The 9,221-nt window shown below is 40.4% G+C and overlaps 1 pseudogene; it reads right to left on the reverse strand.

Annotated features, from left to right (window-relative positions):
- Positions 1 to 8,919, reverse strand: part of LOC138843310 (programmed cell death protein 5 pseudogene) — a 65,620-nt pseudogene extending 56,701 nt beyond the window's left edge.
- Between the last annotated feature and the right edge of the window lie 302 nt (positions 8,920 to 9,221).

Consider the following 9,221-nt stretch of genomic DNA (forward strand, 5'->3'; position numbering starts at 1 on the left):
GCAGCCATTTGGGAGAGAGAACCAGTGGGTGGACAGTCTTTTCTCTCCCCATCTCTCCCCCTCTCACTGTTGCTGTGCCTTTCAAATAAACATAAAACACATAAAAACAAAAGTATCTTTTAATTACATTTTCTATTAACTTTTTGAAGTATCCTTGTACATTTATAAAGATAGTGGCATATTGTTTGTGATATTTCATTAATACTATTTTAATTTCTGCCGTACCTATAGTTATGTAGTTACTAAAGAAAATAAGCATTTTTCTTTTTTTCAACTCTACTCTTGAATGTGATTACACTTCATTGCATTATTCTTGAATGTAGCTACATGTGTTTGCATATGACTTCACATGCTCCTTTGTCATCTCTAATATGTTTTGTTTGTGATTTCTTTTAATCATGATAAAAAATTGGAAGAAGGCAGATTTTATTGTTTTTTTATTAAAAATAAAACCGTATCATCAGATAATTATGGAATAATTAGAGAAGAAGGAGATAATTTGCATGAATAGAAATATAAAATAAATAAATATAATAATAATAAATAAATTAAGGTCACCAGTAATGTTAATTACATTTCCTCACCTCCTACCCAGGCTATTGTTATTTGTAAAGGTTTTTTTATATATTCAAATATGGAGCCAAAAAACAACTAATCATGGGTTCTCCTAAATTTTGTCTCATTAAAAATAGCAGGAGTAATCATGTAGAGATTTGAGATAAGTCATGTAGAGGCATGATATTAAAATGGATTTGGCAATTAATTTAAAATAAATTTAATTAGTTAATATCAAGAAGGGTGGTAAATACCCATATTTCTGCACAGTGGGCTGTCTATTGTAATTGCATTTCCAGGTAATTACATTTCATTTTTTTTTTTTACTTGGAATCATGTGTAGTCTCATTCAAGTAATGGTAGAGGTGAGAAAAAGAAAAATGCTAACTATAATTGAAATATGGATGTGTTTTCTCAACCCTGATTCTATCCAATAATTTTTTTTTATTTGAGAGTGAGAGAGTAAGAGAGTGAGAGAGTGAAAGAGAGAGAGAGAGAGAGAGAGAGAGAGAGAGAACCTCCCGTTTACTGATTCACTTCCCAAATGCCTTCAACACACAGTGCAGGGCTAAACCAGTATCAGGAGCCTAGAACTCAGTCCAGGTCTCCCACATTGGTGGTAGGAATCCAACTACTTAAGCCATCACTGTTGCCTTCCATCATGTGTGTTAGCAGAAGTTCAGAATTGGAAGTATAACTGAGACTCAAAACCAGGCATTACAATATGGCATGTGGACATTGCATGCAGTTTTTGTTTCTCAAGTACTTAGGTTATAGACTTTGATTGATCAGATATATGAAAGATATAGGAGGCTAAATCTTTCAAGTTCCATGACAAGAACTAGGGTCTTCTGGTATAAAGAAAATATTGAAATGAATTGATCAGAATGTTTTATGTAACCGCCTTAAGATTATTTTGTAAAAATAAAATCCAAGTCCCATATGACACTAGAGTTTTGTTTTTTAATATTTATGATAGTGAAATAAGCCCATCCAAGAAAGAAAAATATCATATATTTTCTCTTATATGTGGTTGTTAATAAGAATGCAAAAAATGTTTAGGATGTCTTGTGATTTGATTGTTGTTTGTAGCACTTTTTGTATTCTTATGTAACTGTGATACTTGTTGAATATTATGGTTAGTGGAGGTTTTGTGATTATAGGGGATTGAAATTATGTTTTTTGCAAAAATTAAAGAAATGAAAGAATAAATAAGATTGAAGGAAGCAGAGAGGGAGGGAGGGAAGTATTTCTTTTTTTGAGATTTAAAATTATTTCTTAGAATCAAGGACCTCCAGCCAGAGTGGTGTGGAAGGGGGCTTCCAAGAGAGGAAATCCCAAAGGAACTGGTGGCAGTTGGCTTTAAGTACAAGTTTTAAGAGAAAAAAGCTTGACATTCAGATTGGCATTCAGTTATGAGGCAGGGACAAAAACCATCAAAAGACCTCATTTACATTTCTCCATCCTGTCTGGCCTGCTAAGGGTGGAATAGGTAACTTGTTTTCAGAATAAGCTGTGAGCTCAGAAAGAGCTCTTTTGCTATACTCATGGTAAATTTGGAGATTTCGAAGGGAGGAGGGAAGCCTGTTTGTTCTTGCTAAAGATAACGTTTTGGGGAAGGAAACAAATATTTTACACCCCAAATTCCATTAGGATCCCCTGACTATCTATTAACCCATCTGACTCCTCACATTCCTACCTCCAGAAATGGGAACCCTAACATCTGTTAGGGGGAACTGGGCAATGATTGCTCTGGCTGCTTCATGCTGAAAAGGGGCATCTTTGGGAAGTGGGGTCAAGACAGAGCTCCAGCAGGAGGTGGCTTCTCAGCAGGATGTGGCCTCTCCAGGGGGTGCAGTGCCAGCTTGCAGAAACTGCTTCCATAGAAGGTTTCATGTACACAGCCACCTAGAATTTTATTTTTTTAAGTATGGAGAAAATGAGTCTAACAAGCAGTTTAAATTCACAGGATCTAAAGCCGAGGACAAAGTCATTATTAGAGGCCCTAAGAAAAGTGTCTAAACCATGAACAACCCTATTCCAACCCTATTGGAATATACCCAGTGGGATCTATGGAAGAACCTGCATTCTATTACCATATCTGCCAGTGCAAAATCTCCTGTATACCTTGTTGTTACCCTGTAAGACTAAGGCAGGGTTCAATTCATATCTTCTAGTCATGAGACTAGAGCTTTTGCTGTTATAAGCCACAGCAAAAGTTATACTTTCCCAGCAGGACTTTGGGAAAGGTCCATCTGCATCATACAATCCTAGAGCCACAGTTGCTGGTGCCACAAGCCCCAACATCAGTCAGGCTTGCCAGTGGGACAAGGGTACCCTGTGTCCCTCAGCACCAACAATGAGGACCTGGATATCAAAATCCCTAGTGTAACTGATGCCAAACTCTCTGGATACTGAAGATACACTCCTTAGGAAGCCCATATTCACCTCAAACTCATACTTCCACCTATACAAATTGCTGCAAACTAGGTCACTGTGTCACTTATAGATACAGCTCACAATATTTAAAACAAAAGAAACCATTTAGAGGTTGTGCTTCTGGGCTCACCTAGAACCAAAGCCAAAGAAAAACCAAGTGATACTCTACATCCCATCTACGCCATAAGTTCTTTTCCACTAAAACTTACTCCATGAAGAAGGAGCTTTTACAACAGATGCACAGACATCAATGTAGGGACACAGGAAACATGAAGAAGCAAGGTACCATGACACCTGCAAAATAACAAAATAATTCCCCAGAAATAGATTGTGATCTGAAGGAACTCTATGAAATGACAGAAACAGAATTCAAAATAATGATGTGAGGAAACTCAGTGTAATGCAAGAGAATACAGATAGCTTGGAGAAATGAGGAAATGAATATGTGACATGAATGGAACATTCACTAAAAACATAGAAATCATTAAGAATAACCAAATCAGGGCCAGCGCCGCAGCTCACTAGGCTAATCCTCTGCCTTGCGGCACCGGCACACCGGGTTCTAGTCCCGGATGGGGCGCCGGATTCTATCCCGGTTGCCCCTTTTCCAGGCCAGCTCTCTGCTGTGGCCTGGGAGTGCAGTAGAGGATGGCCCAAGTGCTTGGGCCCTGCACCCCATGGGAGACCTGGATAAGTACCTGGCTCCTGCCATTGGATCAGCGCGGTGCGCCGGCCGCAGTGCACCGGCCGTGGCGGCCATTGGAGGGTAAACCAACGGCAAAGGAAGACCTTTCTCTCTGTCTCTCTCTCTCACTGTCCACTCTGCCTGTCCAAAAAAAAAAAAGTTAAGGAGAAGGAAAAACTCCTAAAGACAGTGAGAAAAAAGAATCAAGTTACGTATATAGGAAAATCAATTAGACTAACAGCAGACTTCTCAGCAGAAACTATACAGGCCAGAAGAGAGTGGGAATGATCTGCTCAAGGTCTTAAAAGGAATAAAAACTTTCTAGGGCCAGTGCCATGGTTCAGTTGGTTAATCCTGTGTTGCTGGCATCCCATATGGGTGCTGGGTTCTAATCCCGGTTGCTCCTCCTCCAGTCCAGCTCTCCGCTGTGGCCCAGGAGGGCAGTGGAGGATGGCCCAAGTGCTTGGGCTCCTGCACCCTCATGGGTACCAGGAGGAAGCACCTGGCTACTGGCTTGGATCGGCATAGCTCTGGCCGTGGCGGCCATTTGGGGGGTGAACAAGTGGAAGGAACACCTTTCTCTCTATCTCTTTTGCTCACGTCTGTCAGTCAAATAAATACATTTGAAATAAAAATAAAAAGCCTTCCAAACAAGAATATTATATCCAATGAAGCTGTCCTTTAAAAGTGAAGGTGAAATAAGCTAAAAAAAAACTAGCTTAAAAAAAAAAAAAAAACCTGAGAGAATTCACCATCAGACCAGCCTTATAAGAAATTCTGAAGGGAGTCCTACATTATACATAAATATCATGAAAACACAATGCTACTAAATTCACTAACAAAGCAACTATAATCAGTAGCCAGTCAACAAAATTACATATATTTTTATCTATCAATACTAACCTTGAATATACATGGATTAAATTCCAGTCAAAAGGTTTAGGTTGATTGAATGAATAAAAAACTCTATATGTTAGTTAGAAGAAACTCACTTCACAAATAAAGATATATGTGGACTAAACAGAATGGTTGAAAAAAGACACAGCAGGCAAATGGAAACCAAAAATGAGCAGGAGTAGCTTTACTCAGAAAAAACAGACTTTAAATCAAAAACTGAAAAAAGTTAGCACTTGAAAAAAAAAGTCAATCCAGTGAGAAATGGGAAAAGAACCCTGGTAGACAGTTCTGAAAGAAGAAATTCAAATGGCAGACAAATATATGAATAATATTCAACATCATTAGCCATCAGGGAGATGCAAATCAAAACCACAATAAGATATGACCCCACTTCTGTCAGAATTGTTATTATCCAAAAGATAGAAATTAACAAATTCTGGTTAGGATGTGATGAAAGGGAACACATATTATTAGTGGGAATGAAAATTATTGCAGCCACTGTGCAAAAGGGCATGGAGATTTCTTAAAAAAACTAGTGACAGACTTACCATATAGCCCAGCAATCCCACTACTAAGTACATACTCAAAAGGCATAAACACATTATATCAAAAAGCAACCTGAACTATCATGTTTTATTTATTTTTAAAGATTTATTTATTTTACTTGAAAGAGTTACACAGAGAGAGAAGGAGAGGTAGAGGTAGAGAGAGAGAGAGAGAGAGAGAGGTCTTCCATCCACTGGTTCATTCCCCTATTGGCCACAACAGCTGGAGCTGTGCCAATCCAAAGCCAGGAGCCAGGAGCCAGGAGCTTCTTCCAGGTCTCCCCTGTGGGTGCAGGGGCCCAAGGGCTTGGGCCATCTTCTATTTTTTTCCCACGCCATAGCAGAGAACTGGATAGGAAGTGGAGCAGCTGGGACTAGAACCGGCGCCCATATGGGATGCCAGCAGTGCAGATGGCAGCTTTACCTGCTATGCCACAGCGCCAGGCCCCAGAACTACAATGTTTATAACAGCACTGTTCTTAATACCCAAAATATGGAATCAGCCAAGATGTCCATCATCAGATAAATGGTTATAAAATGTGGTTCATTTATACAAACACACACACATATAATGGACTGTTATTCAGCTGTAAAGAGAATGAAATTCTTCCATTTGCATAAAAATGGATGCAGCTGGAGGACATCACATTGAATGAAATGAGCTGGACACAGAAAATTACCACATGTTCCCTCTTATATTTGGGAACTGAAATTAAAAATGAAAAAAAAATCAACAAAAAAGAAATGCGTGTGTGTGTGTCAGTATTTCTTCAAATATACTTTTGTCAAACTTTTATGTCCTTATCAAACCAGTGGTTAAGAATGATATAATACTATATACTGCCACTTATCAAACTCTTTGATGAATTCCAATAGCCTCATAATGAAGACTTTTGGTTCTCCATATATAGAATCATGTCATTTGCAAACAAGGATAGTCTGACTTCCTCCGTTCCAATTTGTATCCCTTTGATTTATTTTTCTTGCCTAATGGCTCTGGCTAAAACTTTCAGGAAAATATTGAAGAGCAATGGTAAGAGTGGGTTTCCTTGTCTGGTTCCTGAGCTTAGGAGGAATGCTTCCAGCTTTTCCCCATTCAGTAAGATGCTGGCCATAGGTTTGTCATAAATTGTCTTGATTGAATTGAGGAATGTTCCTTCTGTACCCAATTTGTTTAAAGTTTTCACCATGAAAGGATGCTGTATTTTATCAAATGCTTTCTCCACATCTATTGAGATGATCATATGGTTCTTGTTCTTCAGTTTGTTAATGGGATATATAACATTGATTGATTTGCAAATGTTTAACCATCCCTGCATACCAGGGATAAATCCCACTTGGTCTGGGTGATTAATGTTTCAGATGTGTTGTTAGATTCAATTAGCTAATATTTTGTTGAGGATTTTTGCATCTGTGTTCATCAGGGATATTTGTTTTCAGTTCTCTTGCTCTATTGTATCTTTTTTTCTGGTTTAGGATTTAAGGTGATTCAGGCTTCATAGAAGGAGTTTGGGAGGATTCTGTCCCTTTTAATTGTTTTGAGTAGCTTGAGAAGAATTGCAATCAGTTCTTTAAATGTCTAGTAGAATTTAGCAGTGAAGCCATCCGATCCTCAGCTTTTCCTTGTTGGAAGGGTCTTTATTACTGGTGCCTTCTCCATCTTGGTTTTTGGTCTGTTTAGGCTTCCAGTGTCTTCATGACTGAATTTTGGTAGATTGTATGTGTCCAGGAATCAATCCATTTCTTCTCATTTGGCATTTGATTTTTTGTTTATCTAGCTCCTTGAGATCAATTGATAGCTCCTTTATTTGGTATCTTTCCAATTTCTTGATGTAGGCATCAATTGCTATACTTTCCTCTTAACACTGCTTTTGCGTTTCCCATGTGTTTTAATTTGTTGTATATTGTCTTTGTTTCCAAAAAATTATGATTTTTCTTTGATTTCTTCTATGACCCACTGTTCATTCAAGAGCATATTGTTCAATCTTTATGTGTTTGTATATGTTCTTGAGATTCTTGACTTGTTGATTTCCAGCTTGATTCCATTATGTTCAGATAAGATGGGTAGTGTGATTTATATTTTTTAAAACTTGCTGAGACTTGCTTTATGGCCTAGCATATGGCCTATCCTAGAGAAAGTTCTATGTACTTATGAGTGTATTCTGCAAGTGTATGCAGGCTGTGGCCAGTGAACTCAGGTCAGTGTTCCTGGGTAGGGTGAGTATCCAGGGTGACACCCAAGTTGGGCATGGTAGATCTCTTTTTTATTTTAAAGATTTGTTTATTTATTTGAAAGGCAGAGTTACAGAGAGAGGGAGGGAGGGAGGGAAGGAGAGAAGGAGAGAGAGAGAGAAAAAGAGAGAGAGAGAGACAGACAGAGAGAGACAGAGACAGAGACAGAGAGAGAGGTGTCTTCCATCTGCTGGCTCATTTCCCAAATGGCCTCAGTGGCTGGAGGTGTGCCAGTCTGAAGCCAGGTACCTCAAGCTTCGTCCAGGTCTCCCACATGGTTGCAGGGGCCATGGACTTGGGCCATCTTCTACTGTTTTCTCAGGCTATAGCAAAGTGGGATCTGAAGTGTTGCAGCCAGGACTTGAACTGGCATCCATATGGGGTGCCAGCACTGTGGACGGTGGCTTTACTCACTATGCTACAGTGCTGACCCCGATTTCCTCTTATTAACAGAAGGCAGGGTTATGGTCACCTCTGTTGTCATAATCACACATTGGTCACCTCTGTTGTCATAATCACACATGCACTTCATCTCTTCCTGGGAGATCAATGCCTAGGGTGTTAGCCCACAATAGGTGCAATACTTATCCTCGCTTCTGCATGAATTGCACAAAGGATCTGTGCAGTCCTCACAGTGTGAACATGGATCCCACTGCACTCACCCCACCCCAGGCAGTCAGGGAGCTCTGAATGTGTGAAACTGCACACAGTGATTGCCCAGCAACCCAGATGCATTCTGTGTCCTCTTATGCTGTCAGAGAGTTCCCACAATCTCAGCACTCAGGGCCCTCACAGTCACAGGGGGTACAGAGCATCTATTCCACCTGACTAGCTTGTCCCATACACAGAGATGCTGAGACTTTCCCTGAGCCAGCTGCTTGTGGGTACTCTGCTTAGGTGGTTTGAGCCCTGAAGCCCCAGAGCCTATATATTGAGAGGCTGAGGGCACCTCATAATCCTGTGTGGGTGCCCAGCCCCCTATGAATCCTCCCAGACTGAAAATCAGTAAGGAGTGCAGATTTTTCCCTCTGGAAATATCACTGGATCACACACATGCCCAGTACCCAGTGGCTGCAGCCTTATTCATTCACAGTCACGCTGGATACGTAAAAGTGTCTCTACAGCCCGTATCAGTGTTGGAATGGCTCCTTCTCCCTGCCCATTGCTGGGTGCCCACACTGGAGCTTCTGTGGTTACCTCTGCTGAGAAGTTGCCGACTGTCCCTGCCACCTGCTAGATGTATAAAGAAGAGTAGCAGCCACAGCTACCTACTTATTTCCAAAGTGGTGCCCACCCTCTTCCACTAGGTTGCCAGGCATTATTTTCAAGGGGATGGAGATAGAGAGACATACCCCTTTTCTTTTTCTCTGGGTAAGCAGGTGCTCTACTCCCCTCAGGGCTCTGGACCAGACAAAAGCAGTGTAGTCTGCTTGGCTCACTTGGGCCACTGCATTTTGATCTCACCTTGCTCTCAAAAGCAGGCACTTTCTCCATGTCAGGGCTGCTGGGGTCATTTGTTGGGTCCATGTTTGTTGCTGTCTGTCTGTACTTTCCACACAGATCCATGGCGTCTCTCCTTCTGCAGAATTTCCATTGCAGTTTTCCCTCCAACTCTCTTCTAAGAATGCATTCTCCACTTTTTAATAGTTTAAAAATTTCTTTCTTTCTCCTTCCCTTCCCTTCCCTTCCCTTCCCTTCCCTTCCCTTCCCTTTCCTTTCCTCTCTCTCTCTCTCTCTCTCTCTCTCTCTTCTCTCTTCTCTCTTCTCTCTTCTTTTTTTTTTTTTTTACTTTTTTCCCCTAGCCTAGAGAAGACTGCCTTTTCCCTATTTCAACATCTTGGAATCGCCCTTTGGCTATATAACTTTTA

The sequence above is a fragment of the Oryctolagus cuniculus genome, chromosome 8, assembly GCF_964237555.1.
Source record: "Oryctolagus cuniculus chromosome 8, mOryCun1.1, whole genome shotgun sequence".
NCBI classification, from domain to species: domain Eukaryota; kingdom Metazoa; phylum Chordata; class Mammalia; order Lagomorpha; family Leporidae; genus Oryctolagus; species Oryctolagus cuniculus.